This window comes from Stenella coeruleoalba, assembly GCF_951394435.1.
Source record: "Stenella coeruleoalba genome assembly, chromosome: 14".
Taxonomy (NCBI): Eukaryota; Metazoa; Chordata; class Mammalia; order Artiodactyla; family Delphinidae; genus Stenella; species Stenella coeruleoalba.
In genome coordinates, this window is record NC_137160.1 from 8,384,203 (window position 1) to 8,411,430 (window position 27,228).

Genomic DNA, 27,228 nt, shown 5'->3' on the forward strand with positions numbered 1-27,228 from the left:
ACCACTGCGCCACCAGGGAACCCCCCCCCCCTTTTTTTAAGATCTTTTTTGATCCACCTCTTAGATTAATGGAAATAAAAACAGAAATAAACAAATGGGACCTAATGAAACTTCAGAGCTTTTGCACAGCAAAGGAAACCATAAACAAGACAAAAAGACAACCCTCAGAATGGGAGAATATATTTGCAAACGAATCAACAGACAAAGGATTAATCGCCAAAATATATAAACAGCTCATGGAGCTCAATATTAATAAAACAAACAACCCAATTCAAAAATGGGCTGAAGACCTAAATAGACATTTCTCCAAAGGAAACATACAGATGGCCAAGAAGCACATGAAAAGCTGCTCAACATCACTAATTATTAGAGAAATGCAGATCAAAACTACAATGAGGTACCACCTCACACCAGTTAGAATGGGCATCATCAGAAAATCTACAAACAACAAATGCTGGAGAGGGTGTGGAGAAAAGGGAACCCTGTTGCACTGTTGGTGGGAATGTAAATTGATACAGCCACTATGGAGAACAGTATGGAGGTTCCTTAAAAACTGAAAATAAAATTACCATATGATCCAGCAGTCCCACTACTGGGCCATGTACTCAGAGAAAACCATAATTCAAAAAGACACATGCACCCCAACGTTGATGGCAGCACTATGTCTAATAGCCAGGTCATGGAAGCAACCTAAATGCCAATCAACAGACGAATGGATAAAGAAGATGTGGTACATATATACAATGGAATATTACTCAGCCATAAAAAGGAACAAAACTGGCTCATTTGTTGAGATGTGGATAGATCTACAGACTGTCATACAGAGTGAAGTAAGTCAGACAGAGAAAAACAAATATTGTATATTAATGCATATTTGTGTAACCTAGAAAAATGGTACAGATGAACTGGTTTGCAGGGCAGAAATTGAGACACAGATGTAGAGAGCAAACGTATGGACACCAAGGGGGGAAAGCTGCGGGGCGGTGGGGGTGTGTGTGATGAATTTGGAGATTGGGATTGACATGTATACACTGATGTGTATAAAATTGATGACTAATAAGGACCTGCTGTATAAAAAAATAAATGAAATAAAATTCACACAAACAAAAAAAATCATTTTTCAATCTTTTGCTGGTAGCATATAAAAATGTAAGTGATTTTTGTATACTTGTTACTGAACTTGTATTTGTAGAATGCAGCAAAGAGAAAGATAGTAAAGGACCTGAGGAGGGAGCTGTTACTGATCTTTCACAACACAACACAGGGACTTACAAGGCCTCCATGTGCTTCTTAATTTTAAGGATAAGCTGTTTCATACTCTATTTTACCTTTATGTTATCATAGGTAACCTCCACATAATATATCCTTGTACTTCCATTTCTTGTCCTTTGTGATTTTTATGCATTTTCTTTCTTTATATGTTATAATCCCCGTAATATATTGATATCGTTTTTGCACAAATAATCAGTGGTCTTTGAAGTGATTTTGTAAAGAAAAAATCCATCATATGTATCTATTCGTATATTGTTCTTTTCTGTTGCCCTTGATTTCTTTCTTAGATGCAGGTTTCCATATGATATAATTTTCTGTCTGACTAAAGAAATTTCTTTATCATTACTTAAAATAATGATATGCCTATGATAAATTCTCTCAGCTATTGTTTTTTTCTCAAAAATAATCATTATTTTGCCATTAATTTTTGAACAATATTTTCTCAAAGTATGGAATTCTGGGTTGACAGCTGTGTATGTGTGCTTGTGTGTGTGTGTGTGTGTGTGTGTGTGTGTGTGTTTTCTTACATCACTTAAAGCATATTTCCCCATTGTATTCTGGCCAGCCAAAGCCTTCATATATCTGAAAAAGCTATTTCCCCTGTTTCTGAAAGATGTTTCCTCCAGGTTAGGAATTCTATGTTGACAACTTCAGCTTTCCTTTAGTAGCATAAAGATGTTGCTTATATGCATGAATTTCATTTACCATAGTTTAGTTAGATAACACCAGTCTCTCAGCCATACAGTTAAAATTTCAGTTACCAAAGTATATTAACTGAGAGTAATTTCATGAGGTACAAATACTGCTTCCAGTTCTTTAATCCACAAATCACCATGTAAATAATAGACACACATGATTGGTGTCCAATGATGTCACTTCTTTCAAATTCTGCTAGTGATTGATCACTGTGCCTCTGTTATTTCGGTCACACATAGACAGCAAAAAAGAGTGTGTATTTGTGCTCCCAGTGCTTCCCAGTGATAGACTTAGATGGTATTTTACAACAATGGATACTCAAAAGAGGGAATTGGCCAGTAAAGATGAAAGTGCAGCAAAGAAAAGAAAGTGACAACATTGGAGGTGAAATTCAAATGCAACATAAATCAAATCATGGAAGGAATAGCTGATTGTGGGGCTGTTGACACTTGTTATTCAAGAAACTCTATATGCAGCTGGAGGAATTTAGTGAAAGTTAGTTTATCTATGTAATGAGGGAAATGTTTTTGACAAAAAGGATGAAGATGTCCCACAGGAAGTGATGTCAGCTCTGCCTGTTGTTTGTTTTATTCTCAGCTATAGTGGATTCTAAATAAATGTTATGATTTTAATCAAAATTTTATTACTCTGTCACTGACTAGAAAAATATAATTCCTCTTATTTCCTGAAGAGAAAACTAATTTCCATACATCAAGCCAGATGTATAATTCTTGGTGTGGAGTCTGGTGCTTTTTATATGCATGAAATAATCTTTCTACCACTAAAACAGTCTTTCTGTGACCCTCCAAGCAGAATCAGTTATCTTTTCTCCTTCATGATTATTTTAGTGAATGCCATCCCTCATTCATAAATCTTTCGTTGTGATAATGACTCATTCATCAGTTGTTTACCTCTACATGTCAAATATGCTTTTGTTAGTCAAGGGCTCTGACTGTAAATTATCAAATTGTCTTTTTTTTTAAAGAAGATATTGGGGGTAGGAGTTTATTAACTTATTAATTTATTTTTGCTGTGTTGGGTCTTCGTTTCTGTGCGAGGGCTTTCTCTAGTTGTGGCATGTGGGGGCCACTCTTCTTCACGGTGCACGGGCCTCTCACTATCGCGGCCTCTCTTGTTGCAGAGCACTATCAAATTGTCTTTGATTTACATCTTTTATGAATGCTTACTCGGTGAAATGCATTTTTTCTTGTAATTTATTATGTTACACTTTGGTTTGTTAACTTTAGAATTAAGCATTACTGAAAGGGTTTCCATGTTTCATTAGTACTAGAAGCATAAAAGAGAAAAATGTGTTATTCTTTCTTTCACAGAATCTTCTGAAGGAAAAATTTATATGACATTTCCTTTTTTAACGAAATTCTTATTTATCTAGTTTAGAGGTAAAGAGAAATTTTAATTGGAAGATACCCAAATCATAAATTGGGAGTCATAGTCAGAAGACACACTTTCATACGTTTCTTTGTAAGCTAAAAATTCTATAAGAATTATGGCTTTGTCATTTACATCTTAAGAGAGGGAATCAATTATTATTTCTTTTGTAGTCATGAAATTGGCATTTTTCATTATATCTTCTTATTGAATATTTTTGGTGTCCAGAAATATTTATCTTTAAAATGATTCTAGAGGGAATGGGGGACAAACCAAAGAGTATTGAAAGTTACCTTCAAGGGCTTTTAATGCAAACTTAGTAAGAGATACAATAGTTGAACTTATTAATGATAGTTCTTAATAAAAGCATTTCAGATATTTAGTTTAATCAAACCTAGGAAAAGCCAAATCATATAACGACAATAGAGAATGTGTACCTAGCTACAGCATATGAAATAAAAAATAATAATTTCCAGTGTGCTTGCCTTGAAGATTGATGACTAAAAAGGACAGCAAAATTTTCCAACATTTTTTTATTTAGCTTATTCTGTTTATAATGCTAGGTGCTAGAGAACAAATGCAGAAAACCAGACGTGGATTCTGTTTTCAATAATGGTTTTGATTGTATTCTGGTGCAAGGTGTAAAGTAGTAAGTTTTATGCAAGGGATATTAATAAAGTACTATGGAAAATGGGAAAAATAATTGAAGTCTGATGGTGAGTAAATAAGAAAGCTTCGGAGAGATGTTTGCATTTCTTCAAAATGGTAAGGAAGAAGCATGCTAAGATTTAAAAAACAAATCCCAGACCAAAGTGAAAATGGGGAAAATAGAAAAGAAACCAAGGTATGTATAGGTACCAGACAATAGAGGACTTTGACCCTCTCCCCCTAAAAAAAAAAAAAAGGAAATAAAGAATATATTAAAGGAAATAAAGAATATAACTGAAAATTTAGGTAGGAACCAGATTGTGGAAGAACTTGATCTTCTAGGTTTTCTGGGGGCTTGGACTTGATTCAGGAAGGGATAAAAGATCAGCTGGCTTTTGAGCTAGGAAGTGCTATAATCGGAACTATGCTTTAGAAAACTGAATCGAAACCATTTTATAGGGTACGGTTTAAAAGATGACGATAGGATAGACTAACATCACGTACATCCATGTTGCCTTTACTTTATCACTCATATTCTAATAAATTTTATCTTAATTGGTTCCAACTCCATTCAAACACAGTGGGTAGTTCATAATTAAACTGTTTTTTTTCTTAATTACTTACTTGATTAAAGGAAACAAATGAAATCCAGAGGTGTAGAGCTGCTCTATTGCTCTGACAGGAGAGTAAATCATATGCAAGAAATCAAAGAAGCTCCAAAAGATTTCCCCCCACCCATATCACCCTGGCCTTTGAACAGAGTAGAACTCTACATTGCCAGCAACCAGTTCTTTAAGAACCTATTGGAAGGAGAGGAAAAAGATGAGAATGTCAACTCCATAATCATGGCAGACACATTTTAAGTCCATTCCAGTAAACTAGGGTACTTTGTCTAGTTCCAGCTGGGCAGAAGACTATTCTTGCTGTCAAGATGATAAATGAACCCCAACGTTTGACATATTTATCATATCTAGACTCAGTCATTATAACATGCTTTACCTGAATATTAACACAGCAGGCAAATAAGACTGCAGTAAGCACAAAACAGATCGGCTCACCCTCTGGTAGGAGCAAATCCCTCATAGACATAAAGGCACGTGTTTGCCACTGTCCTGGCCACCATATACAAGAGTCATATATTCAAGGGGTCCAGCTGATCCGTGAGTGCATTGTGCCCCCGAGTTCATTATCTTTCTTTTCGTAATGACTCAGATTTTATCAAGTGCAGGATCATTTACCTCAACACCACTCTGAATTAGACTGTTACATGAAGTAGCGACAATCTTGGAAAAGAAAAAAAGTTATTTTAACTTTCAAGAAATGGATACATGGCAAGTTAAATAAATATCTGACAGTTATTTCCCCATTATCTCATAAAAGCCTCAGCCTAAACTATTCCTGTTTTGTTATTTGCACCATTTTAAAAGTTTCTTTTAAAAACAGCAGTATTTCTTCCTCATTGTAAATCATGACCATAGGATTCAAGAGTCAAATTTCTCCGTGAATAGTGCCATTTGCCAACCTGTAAATCAAAAGAGGTGTATTTTTGTTGTTGTTTTGTTTTGTTTCATTTTTGTTTTTTCCTGGGCAAAGTCACACTGAACTGCATAGATTAGAAATTAGGGTTCACCAAAGTCTTCACTGGGTATATGCCTAACTATTTTAAACTATACTTCAACTTTTGAAATCTCATTCTTTGGCTGAGAAAGGTTATCATACATCTCATGTTTTTGTGGTGTATGTCCCCAAAATTAGGAGGCTGGGTGGGAGTGACATTTGGTATATAAAGTGTTATGGTGAGGGAAAAGCCATATCTGATCTTCCAGGAAATACTATATAACACATTCTCATACTACAAATTACCTGAGAAACCTGAGGAAATTTAAAATTTTTATACTGTCTTATTGTGCAATTCTGAGAAGTAAGAATATGAACTAAGATCTAGTGAAATTTGAGTATGGACTCAGTCCCAAAGAGAATCAAAGTGAGACTTTTTCTTAACAGTGAGAAAAATCATACAGTACTTCATTAGGTATTATATTAACAAATATGTTATTAAACAAATATTCCCTAGTGTATAGTAAATATTTTAAAATATGAGTTAGGACTTTGCAGAATACCTTTATATAAAAATACCCGCCAGCTATTGATGCCTATAGAATATTTATGTCATAATTAACAATTTCATAGTACAAATATTTTCTATGAGAATGAGTAAATTATTCATATTTTAATGATATTACAAAACAGAGACAAATAAAAGGCTTTGACAAATGTCTCACTGAATATTAATCACAGAGCCAGATATAGAACTTATTTTCTTATTCAAGAGCAAATATTGCAAGATAACTTAGTGTTGTTCATACTTTTCTTAAATAAGAAATATATTTATAAGCAACTTATTCGATTTTGGTAATATTTGATTGAAGTTTTCTAAAGTTTGTGAAACTTATCCCTCAATATCCCACAATGCAATTTTTGGCAAAAGTGAATTTTAGTTCCACTTCTGGCCATGATGGAATCAGAGACATTAAGTATTCCACAACAAGCAACTGAAAACTGGACAAAATAGATTAAACATCTTTTTTTTTTTCAGATATTGGATAACAAGTTGCTCAGGATTGTAATCACTGAGAAATGGGAAATAAAATAGGATCGCCTTATTATTGCCTCGGCATTCTGCCTGGAGGCAGTGACTTTATGCATCCAGATACTTAAATTTACTTATATTTATTTATTTATTTTACAATGGGACTATTTTAAGAATTTACATTGTTTTATTTACAGCAAAACTCTATTTGTCAAATACCATCTCACTTGAAACCTTGTTATACAAAGGACATTTTAAAATAGAACTGCTTTTATTGAGGAGGGAAGGAAGGCTATTTCTGTTCTTACCGCCCTCAAGACATTGTTAATAGCACTGGTAACCAAACTCTAGAAAACACAGATGGAAAATTGTAATAGGGTAAATTTGTTGTAGCATATTTAGCCACGTTGTAAAATCTTGGTAGCATGCATTGTTTATATATTCTTTCTGTAGAATATACTGAGTTAAGATGTGAAATTTAATTATTTAATATTAAATTGAAACACATACATACCTGTTACATGATCTAGGCTCTGTCCATGTTACTATGGGGATTTGAATGAGTCTTAATATTTGACTGACATTGATCAATCCGTTTTAACAAAGCTAGCTCAATTGTTGGAGCAATATGACTTATCCTTTGACTACATATACTTTGCATTGAATGTGGTTACTCCTGATAGACTAGACTTACAATTTTGGGGTGAAAAGTAGTTCCTACACCTCATATGTGTTGTCCTGCAAATGCAACCCACATTGTTGATGTTTATTTTTAGTCTGAATTATCATAATAAATTATGATTACTTGAGCATTCAGTTTTAAGTAGATGATTAATGTAGAGTCTATTTAAAATGATGGATTAGGGTGCTCTTTAATGATAGTCTTTTATCACCATGATTTATCATGTCTTTCCACTAATATAGTCAACCTTATAAAATTTATACCTTTAGGACAAAGTGTACATTTTTATCATTTTCAAATGAGAAAATCATCATTTTAATATTAAGTGTATGTTTTAGGCTATGAAAAAACTACAGTGCCCGCCTTGAATAGAATTGTTCATTGAATCATTCAATTGCTTTCCTTTTAATCTTCTCACTTACCTTGAGATTTCAGTAAAAAATGAAAGGGTTTATGATTAATTTTCAGTATACATATAGAAATTTTTAATTTAAAATTATTGTTGTGGTCTTTCCTATTTTGTCTAAAATGTCTTTTAAAATTAGAATAAATATTCTCTATTCTAATAGTGAATTATCTAATGATTTAACGTTTTAGAAGGATTTTTATACTTACATTAACTATAACCAGTATTCTCTCTGGATGTAATTGATAGGAGAAAAGAAAAAACTTAAATTTGAAAACAGTTTGAGTTGCTTTCCCTCCAGAACCTACACCTTTTCTGAATTTTAGTTCTTTTTATTGGGAAGTATTTCACATCTTCTTGGGATATTGATGCACTGTTTATTGACATGAATGTCAAAGTGCCTAACTTCCTTAAAAAAAGACATACTAAAACAGTAATTGAGCATTAGCTTAACACCCTGGATATATTAATGTTTCTTTTTACAAAACGAACCTCTTTATGGAGTTAGACTTGAGGAGGAAGGAAAAATGGCATAGTCAGAAATGTCTTGGTGACTTTATCTTCCAGACATGATGAAGTAATGGATACTCAAGGGCATGGAAAAGTAGAGTTCAGTTAGAGCATCGAAGTGTCACTGATATTAGGAGTTTAAGTTAACAGCTGATAAGGCAGCTAGAATTTACAGGGAAGAATAACAGAAAGGACATAGCCATAGAAGAATCTTTAGAAATCTTCACAGAGTCCCCATATGTCATTGGCTGAATACTAATCTATTCATGTTCAGGTTAAGGCTCCACAAGACCTTGTAAGAACAGCTTTTAGGGAGCTATGAGCTGCACAGAGATGTTGGAGGTCACAGAATGCTAAAAAATATAGGAGTTCCAACAAGCTAGTTCACAGTGTTTCACAACTCAGAAAGACAACAATTAGAATAATGACTGCTCTAGGCCTACCCTTAAAAAGCTTAAAAACAAGACTTGAGAGGATTAACTTGCCACACCAATAAACTAACTACCTGCCCAAACAGAACCCAATACAATCTAAAGTAAGACAGTACAATCTAAATTCTCCAAATGTTACATATTGAGTACAGAGTACAGTTTTTTAATAATCTGTATGGTAATGCCAAAATATGGAAATATTTGTGTTTTTATAATTATATATGCAAATGTATATAAATACGCATTTATGGGATTTTTTTATCTTTTGCTTTAAAATAGAATTATATTATACATGCTGCTTTATATCTGTTTTACTCATTGGATATACCCCCACAGAATCCCTTTCAAGTCCACTAATGAAACTACATTTCACTCCTTTTTACTGGCTGCATAATATTCCACTGTGTTGTTATACCAAATTAGGATAATAACTGCCTGTTTCCAGATTTTTGCCACCACAGTGTTTAATGCTGCACTGTATATCATTATATCCATCTATACATATATGTATGTAATAATATAATGATTATATATACACACATATATAATGATATATAAAATAATATTTATATCTTATTATTCATATAATGTAAATTATTCCAAAACTCAATAGTTAAATTCAATACAATTTCAATTAGAATTCCAGCAGTGCTTTTCTGAATAGGAAAAAAAATGTTCATTTATTCCACTGTATTTGTTGAATACACATGCCATACCTGGCATTATTCTTGTCCTTAAGCCTGCAGAGGAAACAAAGCGTACACCCTCATGGTGTTTATTGTCTGTGAGAGGAGAAATTCATTTTAAAACTACAAAATGTAAGGTCAGGTAGGGATAAGTGATATGAGGAAGAAAAGGTGCTAAAAAGTATTAGATTTTATTCCATACGTGGAGTTCTGGAACCATCTCTCTGAGGAAGTGACACCTAAATCAAGACATGAGTGAAGTATGTAAATACTTAATAAAAGCTCCGTAGATACATGGAAGAAAAGAATTATAAGCAGTTAGTGCCAATATCTGAGGTAAAAAACAAAACAAAACAAAACAAAACTGTGTGTTTTAAGAACAGCAAGGAGGTCACGGTAGTTAAAGCAGAATCAGAAAAGCACTGTCAGAATTTAATTGAAATTGTGTTGAATTTAACTGTTGAGTTTTGGAATAATTTACATTATATGATTTTAAGTTTTCACATTCATGGAATGTTTTTTCATTTGTTGACACCTTTTTTTTTCATAGTAGCTTTTACTTTTATAAATGTCCAGGACTCTGTAAATGTATTTCTATTAGCAATAATCGCGCCTTGGATAAACCTCATTGGCTACAATACTGCCACTGCGCAAAGCTGTAAATGTATTTCTAACTACATCATAATTTATGGTCTCGGTGTGATGGACTATTTTTCTCATCTTTATTTTATATCCAGTCACTTTAATAAAATACTTAAGTTTAATAAATTCTAATTATCTTGTGAATTTTTAAGTAGAAAATCAAAACATTAGAAAAATAATTTATTGTCTACTTAATGTTTATAATTGTTATCACATTACTTTTGTTACAATATTCTAGATAATATTTAATAATGGTAATCAGACCATGTCAACCTATTCCCAAATAGATACTTTATTTATTTTATTTTTTCTTCTATTTTATCGTTACATATTTTCTATTGCTTGAGGCATTTTTCCACTCAATATTTTAAGCTTAACCCTGGGGTTTTATAGTTACCCTCCTTTATTCCATAATACCTAATGAAATTTTTAAATTGTGTAATTTTTTTTTAATTCCAAAAGGAGCATTACTTTGTTCCAGGTGCTGCTTTGTTCTCCCTTTGTCTCTGTCTTGTGAGGGATGTGACTTAAGCATTCTTGTATTTTCTTTTGATGGGTGCATAGATCCTTTGTTTCCTCCTTGGGACTGAGGTCTGCCTGCCAGGAAACCACATAGAGAGTCAGGCCCATGAGTGGGGCTATGCTGTGGTCGCCCCTGTGTGCTGGCAGTTTTGCAGATAGCAGGTGGATGCCTCCACAGGATGTCTCTCTGTGGGTCAGGAGCACCTGAGAGGCAGTATTTGACGCCACATCCATAGACAGAGGCCAGGAAGAACAGGCAACGTCAGATACCTCTAGGAATGGTGGTCGTCAAGGCATTTATTATGGGTCTCTGGGGGCCGATATCACCAAATGTCTCATTTCATTTCTTTCACCAAATGCTTCTTTCATATCCTTATTCACTCTAAATATCTGCACCTGCCCTTGCAGAGGTAGCCAGAGTTGTATTCATCTAGCCCTGTTTGCCTAGTGACTCCACTAAGAGCCTGACCTGAGAATTGTAGACGGATCCCAGATTCTCTTAAAAGTAGTCTTTCCTCTACTATTATTTTAAAATACACAAGATTGTATAAAAATTTTAAGCTTGTCTAAAATTAAAAATAAGACACTTAGGTTCCAGTTTATTTACAATTACTTTATTTGACTGAAGACAAATTATAATATTCCAAATGCCCTTATTGGCACCTCATGAGTAATTTTCCTCTAAATTTAAATTCAGTAGTGATTTTAAAAATGTTAAATGCAGTATATACAGAAAAAAACAGCTTAATTATTTTATATCTATATGATTGATTTATACTTTAATTTTTAAAGATGAAAAACTATATTTATATTCCTAAGGTATTAAATTTTCAGAATACTAAGAAAAAACTTAAAAAATCAGGCAGACCCCACTAAGTTTTAAGACATAACTATAATCAGGCTACCAGATGGCATGATTACAAGAAGTAATCAAAATTTTATGAGCATGTAGTTGGAACTTTAGGAGCTGCTCTATTGCTATAATGGTGCTGGAGATTTTAGTGAACTGTTAATTATGGTTTTGAAAATAAATTAACTTTAGAGAATCATGGAATTTATCCCTGAGGGTTAAGGCTTAGTCTCATAGTAGAGTAAAGCTTTAAAGTATCATTCTGTATGATATCAATAATGTCTTTATTTAAGAAAAAGGAGTAATATAAAGAATTTAATGCCTCAGTATGAACTAAGAAATCATCTGTTTTTAAAATGGCACTCTGGTCCCTAGATGCTTGTTGTGTCATGATATATGATTGTCTCACTGTTAATTAGGATGGCATTTAAAGGATATGGGGCTGAAGAAATGAGTCATGTCTTATGTGGGGACTCATTGTCCCTGGGCTGTCCTTCCCTACTCAGAGGAGCCCTATTATTTTATCCAGTTCTATGCATGGCCTCAGGCAGTCCGGCAGATGCTGAACTGATAGTCAAGGTAAAAACATCTTTACTTGTGCCCTGCAACTGCCATCAGCAGATGTGAGCAACCCAATTAGATAATTTTATACTTGTTTAGTGCCTCATTTTGGAATGAAGTCCTCATATATGATTTGATTATAGCAAAAACTTCTGTCTTCCACAAATTGGTAAAATAAGACTAAATTCCTCACATCAACATAGTGACTCAATGAACTAGTATACTTTTGATATTAATGTATTCACCACAGATGTTCCATTTTATAACTTCTAGAACTATTCTTAGTGCAAAATACCTCCATGAAGATTAACTCAAAAAATTTCAGGAAACTAAATCCTAAAGATCACTTTTCAAGCATAATAGATGTTAACAACAAGTTTTGAGATACTTCAGACTTTGTGTTAAATCTTCTTTTTTCCCAGGAAACTATAAAAGCAATGAAAGAAAGGAAGGAAGGAAGGAAGGAAGGAAGAAAATGAAAAAAAAAGAAAGGAAAGAAAAAAATGCACATGCACACATTTGTACAAAAACACATAAACACATAGAAACAGCAACATAAATGTAGCTTCTTGATTTCTTGACTTCCACACTTCTGACCATATTTTCTCTACCAAGTTTTACCACTTACTCCCAAGATCATACCTTGGCCTTTACTTTTAATAATTAAGCCCTTTCTATTTTAAAATTTCAATTATCCCACGCTTTCTTTACTTTTCTGATCTCTTCTCCTGGAACTGACCCATGATGGTTAATATTATGTGTCAACTTGAGTGGGCCATGCGGTGCCCAGATGTGTTTGTGAGGGTGTTTCTGGATGAATTTAGCATTTGAATAGAGGACTCAGTAAAGTAGATCATCCTCCCCAAAGTGGGTGGGCATCATCCAATCAGTTGAAGGCCTGAATTGAACAAAAGGTGGAGGAAAGAGGAACTCACCCTTTTTCTCCTGCCTCACAATTTGAGCTGGGACATCTTATCTCATCTTTTATTGTCCTTGGACTGTGATTTACACCATTAGTTGGACCTTTGGACTTGGACTGAATTCACCACCAGTTTTCCTGGGTTTCTAGCTTGCAGATGGCAGACCACTGGACTTCTCAGACTCCATAATCAATCATGTGAGCCAATTTCCCATAAAGTCTATCTATCTATCTGTCATCTATCTATATCCCCTATTATTTCTGTTTTTTATATACATATTCTGTTGGTTGTGTCTCTCTGGATACCCTCATACATGACCAATTCAAAAATTGTTCAACTGCATTAGAATCTCTTTTCCACCATGTTAGTGACCATTATTACCCATATATTCTCTTTCTTCTTTTTCCCAGCTGAAGTTTAATTGTCCCTGATGATAAACATTCTCTTGTTTACATCATCAAGTGCCTTGTTTCTCGTCTTGTCCACTTGGTTAACCCAAATATCCACCTACTTGATACAAACATCTGAAATCCAATGTGGAAAATGTACAACAATATTGCATAGTCTCCCCTTAAATTTATTATCCCAAACATCAAGTGACATTTAAGAAAATACTGCTGACACTAACCTAGTCAAATCACTCTCCCATTTGACAAAGTATTGTTAATACCTTCTTCAAATTTCCAACTTTCTTTCGTCTCTGATCACTTTCAGCTAGCTGAGTCATAATTCAGTGATACAGTATCAGCAGCAAGATAAGAACTACTTCATTTCCCCACTACTATGTTTCTACTGTCTTTCTTACTATTATAATAGGTGAATGCTGAAGGCAGAATAATGGTCCCTAAAGATGTCCACATCCTAATCCCCAGAACCTGTGAATGTACTCCTTTACATGGCAAAACGGATTTTGCTGATGTGACTAAATCAAAGACTTTGAGATGGGGAGATTAACCTAGATTATCTCAGTCGGCTCAATCTAATCACAGGTTTCTTTAAAAATGGAAAAGGGAGGCAGAGGAAGAGAGTCAGAGCTCTGAGATGTGACTGTGAAAGAATGGTCAGAGTGAAATGGTGTATTTCTGACTTTGAAGAAAGAGAAAGGGACCCACAAGCCAAGGAATGTGGATGATGTCTAAAAGCTATAAAGGCAAGGAAGCAGTCTCCCCTAGGGCCTCCAGAAAGGAAAGCAGCGCTGCCAATACCTTGATTTTATCCCAGTGAAAATGGTTTCAGACTTTTCACCAACAGAAACGTAAGATATTTGTATTGTTTTAAGCCAATTTGTTACAGCCATTATAGAAAATTAATATAATAAAATTTACCTATTCCTAACTGAGGTCAAATGCTTACTATATCCTCTCCTTTCTTGCTTAATTGCTTAAAACTTAAGATTTCCTTTATTTTCTCCTATATTATCAAGTTCTCTATCTATCTATTCATCTGTATCTATCTACATATAGAAAGATACAGGTATAGGTGCAAGTATAGATAGACATAGGTGTGTATACATCTATACACACACACATACATATACATGTAGAAAGCTAGGTATACATATACCATGCTATACATCATACTATAATGTAAATCTATATAAAAAGAAAATAAAAGTCAAAACTGTGTTGATCTCATTGCTCTCCCCCCCTACCCCGCCTAACTACCACCTCTTCTCTCTTTTCTTCTTTATAACAAAACTCACAATATTTATGGATACATTAATCCCATATCTCACATTTTTTCCCTCAAACTACACTTTCCTATTTTTTCACTGAAACAGTACTTGTAGATGTCCTCAAAACCACAACCTTTGTTAGTACTCATGGTTCTTGACTTCTCAGCAGCATTTAGTCCAGTTGCAATCTTTTTCATTCTTCTGATGTTCCTACTTCACTAACTGCTACTCCTTCATCTGTTTCCCTCACTCCTTCTCTTCGTCCTGACTTTTAAAAGATGAACTGAAGCAAGGGCCAATCCTTGTAACTTTTCTCTTCTCTATTTACACATATTTTCTGAATTATTTCATCCAGTATCATGGCTTTAAATATAGTTTTGATGCTGATGACTCCCAAGTAGATACCCAAGGTCTTATCTTTTCTCATAAAGATGTTATATAACATTTGATCTTTATAGAGGCATTGAGATATATTCAGGTGCAGTATGACCATCCAGTTTTAGATGAAAAGAGAGTGAGAGATCACTGTTACAGTCATATGCCAAACAATTAATAAGTGAAGGAAACAGATCCAGGGTCCAGGTCTTGTAACTGTTGGTTGATTATATTACATATCTCTTTTGTTCACATTTGGTACTATTTAAATATATATTTAAAAAAATTTATAAGAACCACTGAATATTGTATATTGAATTAGTTCATGAATGTATATGACTATTTTCTTCCTTCTATATTTAGCAAAATTCAGGTAATGAAGATACCATTTGTAAAGGTAAGCAAGATTTTTAATGTGGTTAAAGAAATCAAGGCCATTCATTTTCAAGAAATCCTCTGTGTTACTGTTGTGCATTCTTCACTAGTATACTTTTTACATTTACAAACATGGCACTAGTGTCAGTCACAGATGTTGCTGGGTAGGATATTAAGATAACCTTTGCTAAAATGTCACTGATAAAGGCATCACTGTTTGTTTCTCCTGACTTCTCTCCATTTATTCAGATTACCACACTAAAATACATTTGCTATCTTCTATTTTTGATATATATCCTTACTCAGTGTTGGTCTCACAACGTTCTGGAAAACATGAGGCAATTACTCAAACGTTGTCAGTTTTTCGGAAAGGAAGCCAATGAACAATGCATTTTCCATGACAAGAGCAGATGTGATTCTGAGAATACACCTACTGATCAAAGCTGTAGGAAAATGAAGAAATAATAGCTAAGGTTACTCTCGCCCAGTCTTTAAAAATTATGAAATCCAAGCGATTTCAGATAAGTTGAAAAAAAAATGTTAGTAAAGAAGAGATTTCAGAGCGTATTTCCTCCATAAATGTCAAAGAATAAAACATCTCTTAATGACACATTTGTCTCTAGAGGGAATATTGCTGCTCCCATTTAAAGGGTTAAGTGATTTTAAAAATAAGCAAACTTTTTTTGTTTGTTTTTGTTTTTGCGGTACACGGGCCTCTCACTGTTGTGGCCTCTCCCGTTGCAGAGCACAGGCTCCGGACACGCAGGCTCAGCGGCCATGGCTCACGGGCCCAGCTGCTCCACGGCATGTGGGATCCTCCCGGACCGGGGCATGAACCCGTGTCCCCTGCATCGGCAGGCGGACTCTCAAGCACTGCGCCACCAGGGAAGCCCTAAGCAAACTTTTAATTTCAGAATCACTTTAGATTTCTAGGAAAGTTGCAGAGATATTACAGAGAGTCGCTGTATACCCCTCATCCAGTGTCCCTTACTGTTAATGAATTCTATTACTATGATCCATTTTTCACAATAAAGAAATCACAATTCTTGTACGTTACTATTAAGTATACTCCATTCTACATTTGGATTTCCTTAGTTTGTACCGAAAGTCCATTTTCTGTTCCAGGGTCCCATCCAGGACACTGCATTTCATTTAGTTTTTACGTCACCTTAAGCTTCTCTGGTCTGTAAGAGTTTCTTGGATTTTTCATATTTTTGATGGCCTTGGCAATTTTGAGGAGTACTCTTAGATATTTTGTAGAATGGCCCTCAATTTGGTTTTGTCTGATGTTTTTCTTATGATCAGATGCGGGTTATGTGTTTGAGGAGGAAGACCACAAGAGGTCAAGTGCCATTCTCATCACAGCATACCAAGAGCTCACACCATCAATGGGATTTAGCACCGTTGATGTTGATTGACCTTGACCACCTGGCTGAGGGAGTGTTTGTCAGGAATTGCCACTGTACCACGCTTTTTTTTTTTTTTCCTACTTTCATACTCTTTGGAAGCAGAGAGAATATTTTTTTTTAATTTGTAATTAATTAAAGGCACAAAAGTATTACTGGATACAAGTATCACATTAACACAGCAGACTAAAATTCCAGTGTATTGAATGTACCTAAGAAGATTTCCCTGGCAGTACCTGTTATGGTAAACTTCCAGAGTGGTAAATTGCAGTTATCTCTCATGGTAGATGGATACTACTAATGCTTACAGTTAGAACTGTTTTTTATTGTAAAGGAGATAGCTCTTCCTCAGAAAGAACTGGAAAATTTCCTCAATATCCCCACTATAATTTGCACAAAAATAGTTACATACTCTGTTTTCTGTATTTGTATAGGTTTTAATGCAAACACTATGCCATTTTGTATAAGGGACTTGAGCGTCTGCAGATTTTTATATCTGTGGGGCCCTGGAACCAATCCCCTGTGGACACTGAGGGACAGCTGTGTTTGTTACAATTGATAAACATACAGTGTCATGTCATTATAACCCCAAATCCACAGTTTACACTATGATTCACTCCTTCGATGAATTTTTGACAAATGTATAATGTCATATAGCCATCTAATTATAGTATCATATGTAATGGTTTCACTGCCCTAAAAATCCTCTGAGCTCCACCTATTCATAACTTCCTCCTCCCAATCCATGACAACCACTAGTTTTTTTTACTGTCTCCATAGAGTTGCTTTTTCTAAAATGTCGTAAACTTGGAATCATGAGTATGTACCTCTTTCAGAATGGATTCTTTTGCTTACAAGTATATGTTTAAGTTTCCCTGATATCTTTTTATGGCTTGACAGTTCATGTCTTTTTAGTTGTGAATAGTTTACCATTGTATGGATGTAGTGTAGTTTATTTATCTATTCACATATTAAAGAAAATCTTGGTTACCTCCAAGTTTTGGCAATTATGAATAAAGCTGCTATAAACATTCATTTCTGGTTTTTTTATGAACATAAGTCTTCACCTCATTTGAGTAGATACCAAAGAAATAATTGCCAAATTATGTAAGAATGTGATTAGTTCTATTAGAAGCCATTGAACTGTCTTCCAAAGTGATTATATCATTTCACATTCCTACCAGCAATGAATGAGTGTAGCTGTTTCTCCACATCTTTGCCAGCATTTGGTGTTGTCAGTGTTCTGTATTTTGGCCATTCTAATAGATGTTTATTGCTGTCTCATTCTCTAACGACATATGACATCAAGCTTATTTTCATATGATGATCTGCCGTCTTATTTGGTGAGGTGTTTGTTCAGATCGTTTGTCTATTTTTTAATCAGGTGGTCAATTTTCTTACTGTTGAGTTTTAAGAGTTCTTTATATTTTTTGGATAAGTCCTTTATCAGATATGTCTTTGGCAAAATGATTCTCCCAGTCTGTGGTTAGTTTTCTAAATCTCTTCATAATTCTTTCAGAGAGCAGAGTTTTTAATTTTAATGAAGTCCAGCTAAAACTGCATAGTTACTTGTTTATCTATTCTTGCAAATATCCAAGTAGTTTCTTCATTTGTTTTGTAAATCTGAGAATGTTAACTTATAGATACTATAGATATTGTCTATAGTAATTTATTTGAAATAACTTTCAGCAAATTTTTCTTACTTACCTTTTTATAGCAGTAGCAGTGATGTGTGATTTGCAAGACTTTGGTGGACAGATGGAGCTGTATTCCTGATTTCATGATTTTGGTTGAAAGAAAACTGGAGTTTTACTAATTAAGAAAGAAACACACACACACAATCAATAGTGGTACTAGTTCTGGGTCCAGATGAATTCTTTCTGAATTTATAAATGCAATGAAATCCTATTTTTATTTTCTCTTTGGCCTGTATATGCCAAAGTAAATATTCACAATGTTAATGGACTTGTGTTATAAAAGTGTTATTCACATATGTTTCCCATTGAATTTGGCTTTAATACAGCTTTCAGATTTTCAATTAAATATGAGACAAATATTTATTAATTCACTTCATTTCCTCAGTGTTTCAGCTCAGAGATTTTTAACTTATTACATTTCAAATTTGAAAAGGCTAACATAATTGGTCATGAAAACTGATATTAATTTTATTTTCATTCTCTTTCCATGCAAGAAATAAATCCTATGACTTTTAATGTATGTCTGTTATAAGATATTTAAATATCTTAACATTAGCTGTTGCTGATAACTCAGTTCTATAAACATAATAAAGATTTGTTACAGTTATTATATTAAGTTGCAAAGCATATCTGGGGAAGTGAGAGGATGAAGAACTTATTTCAGAATATAGGACTTCTCTTCTTGAGCCTCAAAGATATTTTAAGGGTTTTTCATTTTAGGGATCGCTAGCAGAGAAGAAATTCAATTAATTTCTCAGGATTAAAGCCAAATTAATAATTTAATAAGGGAAATGAGGACATGACATAATTGCTGAAATGTTCATTTATGAATAGCTATCTCCAGTCTATCATTTAGAGAGATCATCCTCAAACACAAATCTGGTAGACAGAGACCAACGCCCTGAAATGCTGCTTCAATATCCTTAACAAGTATCCTATACTTCAAACATGTTGAGCTTCTAATACCACCATCCAAATAGCTATTAACACCACGGACGGGTGTGGCCTGTTATAAGCACAATAAATGGGTGGAGATCCTATTATTGCGAGACGCGGCACTAATTTTCTCTACATTTGTCTTTATCTGTAATGATTTCAATGATCAATTACCAATAACTGTCAATTCCCTTCTCCATTTTACAATTGATTAAAAACTGAGTTTCAAAGAGTCTAAATAACAAGCCCCAAATAACACTTCATGTCTTCGCAAAGCCAGCTGACACTCCTTTTCTATGCCACCAGATCATGACATGCTTTTGTGTATGGTTTTTACCCCCAATGACATCTTTTTTCTTGTCTACCTGTCGAATTCGTATGATTTCCTTAAGATTTATTCCAAACATGTCACTCAGCTCAAGTGCTTTCTTCTTAGTAAAGTCCTACTGAATTAAATGCTTTATGCTCCTCTTTATCTATTAGAGACACATTACCTTTCATAGTAGCTTCCACATATGTGAACCTCATGAAATAGCAAGATTATAAAATCCTTCATAGACAAAATTGCCTCTTACTTGTCTTCATTTCCATAACATCTAGCCCAGGCATGGCCCATCCATGCCAGTTGTACAATCAGAATTTTTAAATTGAAATGATTGTAGTCTATAATATCTGTGTATTAAAAGGTGAAAATCAGGAAAAAAAAATTCTCCACGTGTATTTAAGAAATATTTTCAGTGTTACGTGAGTGGGAGAGTACATGCAAACAAAAGTTAAGATACAGTAAATGACTATTGTAGATAAAGCATAGGCTAAATGGAGTATATGTCAGGTGCTTTAAAATTGAAAGGGAAAACTGTTGGAGATGGTTCTGAGATTCCCAATGCACCGTGTCTGACGAACCCATGTCCTGTTGATGTAAGAACACAGATAAAGAATACCATAATATACTCTCTTCAATTGTAATATCTGACTCAAAATAGAGTCTTATTAACTTAAAATTATTCTTCTCTAGATGAGTTTTAGGAGCTGAATTTCATTACTCTGAAGTAATCTCTGATAAGTATGAAAACTCATGCACGTAAAAGCCCCTTGAAGTAAGGCAAATATTTTATTTCACATCTCTTCAAAATAGTGAGGATTTCATGAGACCAAATGATTTGTATTCTCCTTAATACTGCTGCTACATTTTGAACTGGGGTATTATATAAGATTTTCAGCTCCCCCTCCTTTTATTGGTTTTTGAACAAAGAATGGGCCTTGTAACAGAAGCCTTAAAAAAAGTTTTAAGTGACAGGAACCCCCAAATACTTAGGTGCTAAAGTGAATTTCATTTTATTTAACTGATTAAATTCTTTTATGCTATGTTGGAAAATTCATTTACTGAGCATGTTTGTCATGTTTTGTACGATATGCAGACATGTATATCATAATGATTTCTTCGTTATAGAGCTCAAAAATCTATAAATTCAAATATATAAATAAAGGAATTATCATGTGTCCTTCAGGAATCATAAATAAAGAAATCTTTATGGGGTGGAGTCAAGATGGCAGAGCAGGAGGATGTGGAATTTGCATCTCTGCACAACCAGGGCACCTACCAGGCACCGCTGGGGGACCATGGATACCTAAGGGGACAGAGGAACCCCCAGTGACCGGGTAGGATGTGGGGCATGCGGGGAAGTGAGGGGGGAGGTGAAGTGGAGGTGGGAGGGGACTGGCGCCCCTGAGGGGTGGCTGGGGGAGGGGAAGGGATCCCACAACTGGAGGGGGAAAGGGGGGGACCATTGGGAGGGCGGAGGATCAAAAGGGAGCGTGGCCAGGTTTCCCCTGCCCACTTGGGCCCCCAGGAGCCTGCTGAGATACAGGCCTGATCCTCTGCCCAACGAGGCCCCCTCCAGCCGCAGGGGTCCTGAGGGAGTGGGAGGGAGGGAAGGGGGAGCAAAAGTAAAGGCCGGACCTCTGGGATGGCACCCCTGAGGGGTGTCTGGGGGAGGGGGGTTCCTATACCCAGCGGGACCCACCCAGGGTTAGGGGTCCAGCGATGATGGGGGAGACCCTGGGGGGTGTGTGGAGGAATGGAAGGGAATGGGGCCAGCGCTTTCCCTGCCCACTTAGGCACCGGGGAGCCTGTTGACCTCCCAGGCCTAATCCTCTGCCCTCTGAGCCTCCCTCCTGCCACGCAGAACCCAAGCCCTGCCCCTACACCCCCACCCAGGGCTGACCTCTACACTCGGAGACCCCCTCCAGTGCTGTGCCTAAACCCCACCCACACATCCTCACTCAGGGCCCTATCTCCAAACTCCAGAACTCCACACTCCATAGGCCCTCCTTTGGATGTGCTGCCTCTCCCCTTCCATGCGGGTCCTAAGCAGAGGCCCCACCCACATGAACGTCAATCTGCCTAGGCCCCACCCCATGCTTGAATGTCCTCCTGCCTGCCCATGCCCCCTCGCACCTAGGCCCCGCCCTACCCTAAACCCTGTCCCTGCCTAAGTTCCACCCCTGCCTAAACTCCGCCCCCCCATAGCTAAGCCCCTTTTTTTCATTCTTTCTTTTTCTTTCTTTTTTCTTCTTTTAGGTTGGGGTTCTGTTTCACCTTCTTGTTGTTGATTCATTTATATTTTTATTTTTTTCTAATAAATATTTTATTTTTCTAATTTTATTTTATTCTTTATACTTCGTTATTGTTCTGCTCCTTTTGGCTTGTTCCCATTTTTAAAATTTTTTCATTTTTCTGTTGTGGTTTTGTTTTACCTTGTTGCAGTTGTTTCAATTATATTTGTATTTTTCCTAATGTATTTTTTATATTTCTAATTTTATTTCATCTTTTATTCTCTGTTATTCTACTGCTCCTTTTTTTTTTTTTGGCATGCCACGCAGCTTGTAGGACCTTGGTTCCCAGGCCAGAGGTTGGGCCCAAGCTCCTGTAGTGTGAGTGCTGAGTCCAAACCACTGGACTAACAGAGAGCCTCAGACACCAGGGAATATTAACCGAGGGAGGCTTCTCAGAGGTCCTCATCCTGGCACCAAGACCCGGCTCTACCCAAATGCCTGAAAACACCAGTGCTGGATGCCTCAGGCCAAACAAAGAGTAAGACAGGAATACAGCCCCACCCATCAAAAAACAAAAAAAAGAAATGACAAAAAAATATGTTACAGATGAAGGAGCAAGGTAAAAACCTACAAGACCAAATAAATGAAGACCAAATAGGCAATCTACCTGAAAAAGAATTAAGAATAATGATAGTAAAGATGATCCAAAATCTAGGAAACAGAATGGAGAAAATACAAGAAACGTTTAACAAGGATCTAGAAGAACTAAAGAGCAAACAAACAATGATGAATAACACAATAACTGAAATTAAAAATACTCTAGAAGGAATCAATAACAGAATAACAGAGAGAAGAATGGGTAAGTGAGCTGGAAGATAAAATGGTGGAAATAATTGTAGGGGAGCAGAATAAAGAATGAAGAGAATTGAGGACAGTCTCAGAGACCTCTGGGACAACATTCAGTGCACCAACATTTGAATTATAGGGATCCCAGAAGAAGAGAAAAAGAAAGGGTCTGAGAAAATATTTAAAGAGATTATAGTCGAAAACTTCCCTAACATGGAAGGAAATAGTCAAGTCCAGGAAGTGCAGAGAGTCCCATACAGGATAAACACAAAGAGAAACACGTTGAGACACATATTAATCAAACTATCAAAAATTAAATACAAATAAAAAATATTAAAAGCAGCAAGGGAGAAACAGCAAATGACATACAAGGGAATCCCCATAATATTAAAAGCTGTTAAGATCTTTGAGCAGAAACTCTGCAAGCCAGAAGGGAGTGGCAGGACATATTTAAAGTGATGAAAGGGAAAAACCTTTCAACCAAGATTAGTCTACCCAGCAAGGATCTCATTCAGATTCGATGGAGAAATCAAAAGCTTTACAGACAAGAAAAAGCTACGAGAATTCAGCACCACCAAACCAGCTTTACAACAAATACTAAAGGAACTTCTCTAAGCAGGAAACAAAAGAGAAGAGGAAGGCCCACAAAAGCAACACCAAATCAATTAAGAAAATTGTTATAGGAACATACATATCAATAATCACCTTGAATGTAAATGGATTAAATGCTCCAACCAAAAGACATACACTGGCTGAATGGATACAAAAACAAGACCCGTATATATGCTGTCTACAAGAAACCCACTTCAGACCTAGGGACACATACAGACTGAAAGTGAGGGGATGGAAAAAGATATTCCATGCAAATGGAAATCAAAAGAAAGCTGGAGTAGCAATTCTCATATCAGACAAAATAGATTTTAAAATAAAGACTATTACAAGAGACAAAGAAGGACACTACATAATGATCAAAGAATCAATCCAAGAAGAAGATATAGCAATTGTAAGTATTTATGCACCGAACATAGGAGCACCTCAATACATAAGGCAGATGCTAACAGCCATACAAGGAGAAACCGACAGTAACACAAGAAGAATACACTTTCTTCTCAAGTGCACATTGAATATTCTCCAGAATAGATCACATCTTGGGTCACAAGACCCAAGATCACATCTTTGGGTCACAAATTAAGCCTTGGAAAATTTAAGAAAATTGAAATCATATCAAGCATCTTTTCCAACCACAATGCTATGATATTAGAAATCAATTAGAGGAAAAATACTGTAAAAAACACAAATACATGGAGGCTAAACAGTGCACTGCTAAACAACCAAGAGATCACTGAAGAAATCTAAGAAATAAAAAAATACCTAGAAACAAATGACAACGAAAACATGACAATCCAAAGCCTATGGGATGAAGCAAAATCAGTTCTAAGAGGGGAGTTCATAGAAATTCAGGCTCATGCAAGAAACAAGAAAAATCTCAAATAAACAATCTAACCTTACACCTAAAGCAACTAGAAAAAGAAGAACAAAGAAAACCCAGAGTTAGTAGAAGGAAAGAAATCATAAAGATCAGAGAAGAAATAAATGAAATAGAAATGAAGAAAACAATAGCAAAGATCAATAAAACTAAAAGCTGGTTCTTTGAGAAGATAAACAAAATTGATAAACCTTTAGCCAGACTCATCAAGAAAAAAAAGGGAGAGGATTCAACTCAATAAAATTAGAAATAAAAAAGGAGAGATTACAATAGACACTGCAGAAATACAAAAGATCATAAGAGCCTGCTACAAGCAACTATATGCCAATAAAATGGACAACCTGGAAGAAATGGAAAAATTCTTTGAAAGCCACAATTTTCCAAGATTGAAGCAGGAAGAATTAGAAAATATGAACAGACCAATCACAGGTAATGAAATTGAAACTGTAATTTAAAAACTTCCAAAAAACAAAGGTCCAGGACCAGGTGGCTTCACAGGCGAATCCTACTGAATATTTAGAGAAGAGTTAACACCTTTCCTTCTCAAACTTTTCCAAAAAATTGCAGAGGGAAGAACCCTCCCAAACTCGTTCTACAAGGCCACCATCACCCTGATACCAAAACCAGACAAAGATATCAGAAAATAAGAAAATTACAGACCAATATCACAGATGAACATAGATGCAAAAATCCTCAACAAAATACTAGCAAACAGAATCCAACAGCACATTAAAAGGATCATATACCATGATCAAGTGGGATTTATCCCAGGGGTGCAAGGATTCTTCAACATATGCAAATCAATCAGTGAGATAAACCACATTAACCAATTAAGGAATAAAAACCATATGATCACCTCAATAGATGTAGAAAAAACTTTTGACAAAATCCAACACCTATTTATGATAAGAACTCTCCAGAAAGTGGGCATAGAGGGAACCTACCTCAACCCAATAAAGGGCCTATATTACAGACTCACAGCAAACATCATTCTCAATGGTGAAGAATTGAAAGCATTTTCTCTAAGATCAGTAACTAGACAAGGATGTCCACTCTCACCACTGTTATTCAACATAGTATTGGAAGTCCTAGCCACAGCAATCAGAGAGGAAAAAGAAATAAAAGGAATACAAATTGGAAAAGAAGAAGTAAAACTGTCACTGTTTGCCAGTGATACGATACTATACATAGAAAATCCTAAAGATGCCACCAGAAAGCTACTAGAGCTAATCAGTGAATTTGGTAAGGTTGCAGGATACAAAATTAATGCACAGAAATCTCCTGCATTCCTATACATTAGCAACAGAAGAACAGAAAGAGAAATTAAGGAAACTATCCCATTTACCACTGCAACAAAAAGAATAAAAACTTAGGAATAAACCTACCTAAGGAGGCAAAAGACTTGTACTCAGAAAACTATAAAACACTGATTAAAGAAATCAAAGATAACATAAACAGATGGAGAGATATACCATGCCCCTGGACTGGAAGAATCGATATTGTGAAAATGACTATACTACCCCAAGCAATCCACAGGTTGAATGCAATCCCTATCAAATTACCAATGGCATTTTTCACAGAACTAGAACAAGAAATTTTACAGTTTGTATGTAAACACACAAGACTCCGAATAGCCAAAACAATCTTAAAAAAGAAAAACTGGCTGGAGGAATCAGACTCTCTAACTTCAGACTATACTACAAAGCTACAGTAATCAAGACAGTATGGTACTGGCACAAAAACAGAAATATAGATCAATGAAACAGGAGAGAAAGCCCAGAGATAAACCCACACACATATTGTCACCTAATCTTTGATAAAGGAAGCAAGAATATACAATGGAGAAAAGACAGCCTCTTCAATAAGTGGTGCTGGGTGGGCTTCCCTGGTGGCACAGTGGTTGAGAGTCTGCCTGCCGATGCAGGGGACACGGGTTCGTGCCCCGGTCTGGGAAGATCCCACATGCCACGGAGTAGCTAGGCCCATGAGCCATGGCCGCTGAGCCTGCACGGCTGGAGCCTGTGCTCCACAACGGGAGAGGCCACAACAGTGAGAGGTCTGCGTACCGCAAAAAAAAAAAAAAAAAAGTGGTGCTGGGAAAACTGGACAGCTACGTGTAAAAGAATGAAATTAGAACACTCCCTAACACCGTACACTAAGCGCAAAATAGATTAAAGACCTAAATGTAAGGCCAGCCACTATAAAACTCTTAGAGGAAAACATAGGCAGAACACTCTATGACATAAATCACAGCAAGATCCTTTTTGACCCACCTCCTAGAGTAAGGGAAATAAAAACAAAAATAAACAAATGGGACCTAACGAAACTTAAGGAAATCATAAACAAGATGAAAAGACAACCCTCAGAATGGGAGAAAATATTTGCAAATGAAGCAACTGACAAAGGATTAATCTCCAAAACATACAAGCTCATGCAGCTCAATATCACATAAACAAACAACCCAATCCAAAAATGGGCAGAAGACCTAAATAGACATTTCTCCAAAGAAGGTATACAGATGGCCAACAAGCGCATGAAAAGATACTCAACATCACTAATCATTAGAGAAATGCAAATCAAAACCACAATGAGGTATCACCTCACACCAGTCAGTATGGCCATCATCAAAAAATCTACAAACAATAAATGCTGGAGAGGGTGTGGAGAAAGGGGAACCCTCCTGCACTGTTGGTGAGAATGTAAATTGATACAGCCACTATGGAGAACAGTATGGTGTTTCCTTAAAAAACTAAAAATAGAACTACCATATGACCCAGCAATCCCACTACTGGGCATATACCCTGAGAAAACCATAATTCAAAAAGAGACATGTTCCACAACGTTCACTGCAGCTCTATTTACAATAGCCAGGACATGGAAGCAACCTAAGTGTCCGTTGACATATCAATGGATAAAGGAGATGTGGCACATATATACAATGGAATATTACTCAGCCATAAAAAGAAATTATGTTATTTGTAGTGTGGTGGATGGACCTAGAGACTATCATACAGAGTGAAGTAAGTCAGAAAGAGGAAAACAAATACCGTATGCTAACACATATTTATGGC

The 27,228-nt window shown here is 35.7% G+C and overlaps 1 long non-coding RNA gene across 1 annotated transcript in view; it reads left to right on the top strand.

Annotated features, from left to right (window-relative positions):
* LOC307197228 overlaps window positions 1-27,228 on the top strand; it is a 71,034-nt gene that overhangs the window by 24,983 nt on the left and 18,823 nt on the right. The window contains exon 2 of the long non-coding RNA XR_013831356.1: window positions 20,778-20,928. This is a non-coding gene — a long non-coding RNA (uncharacterized lncRNA). The remainder of the gene's footprint in view (window positions 1-20,777; window positions 20,929-27,228) is intronic.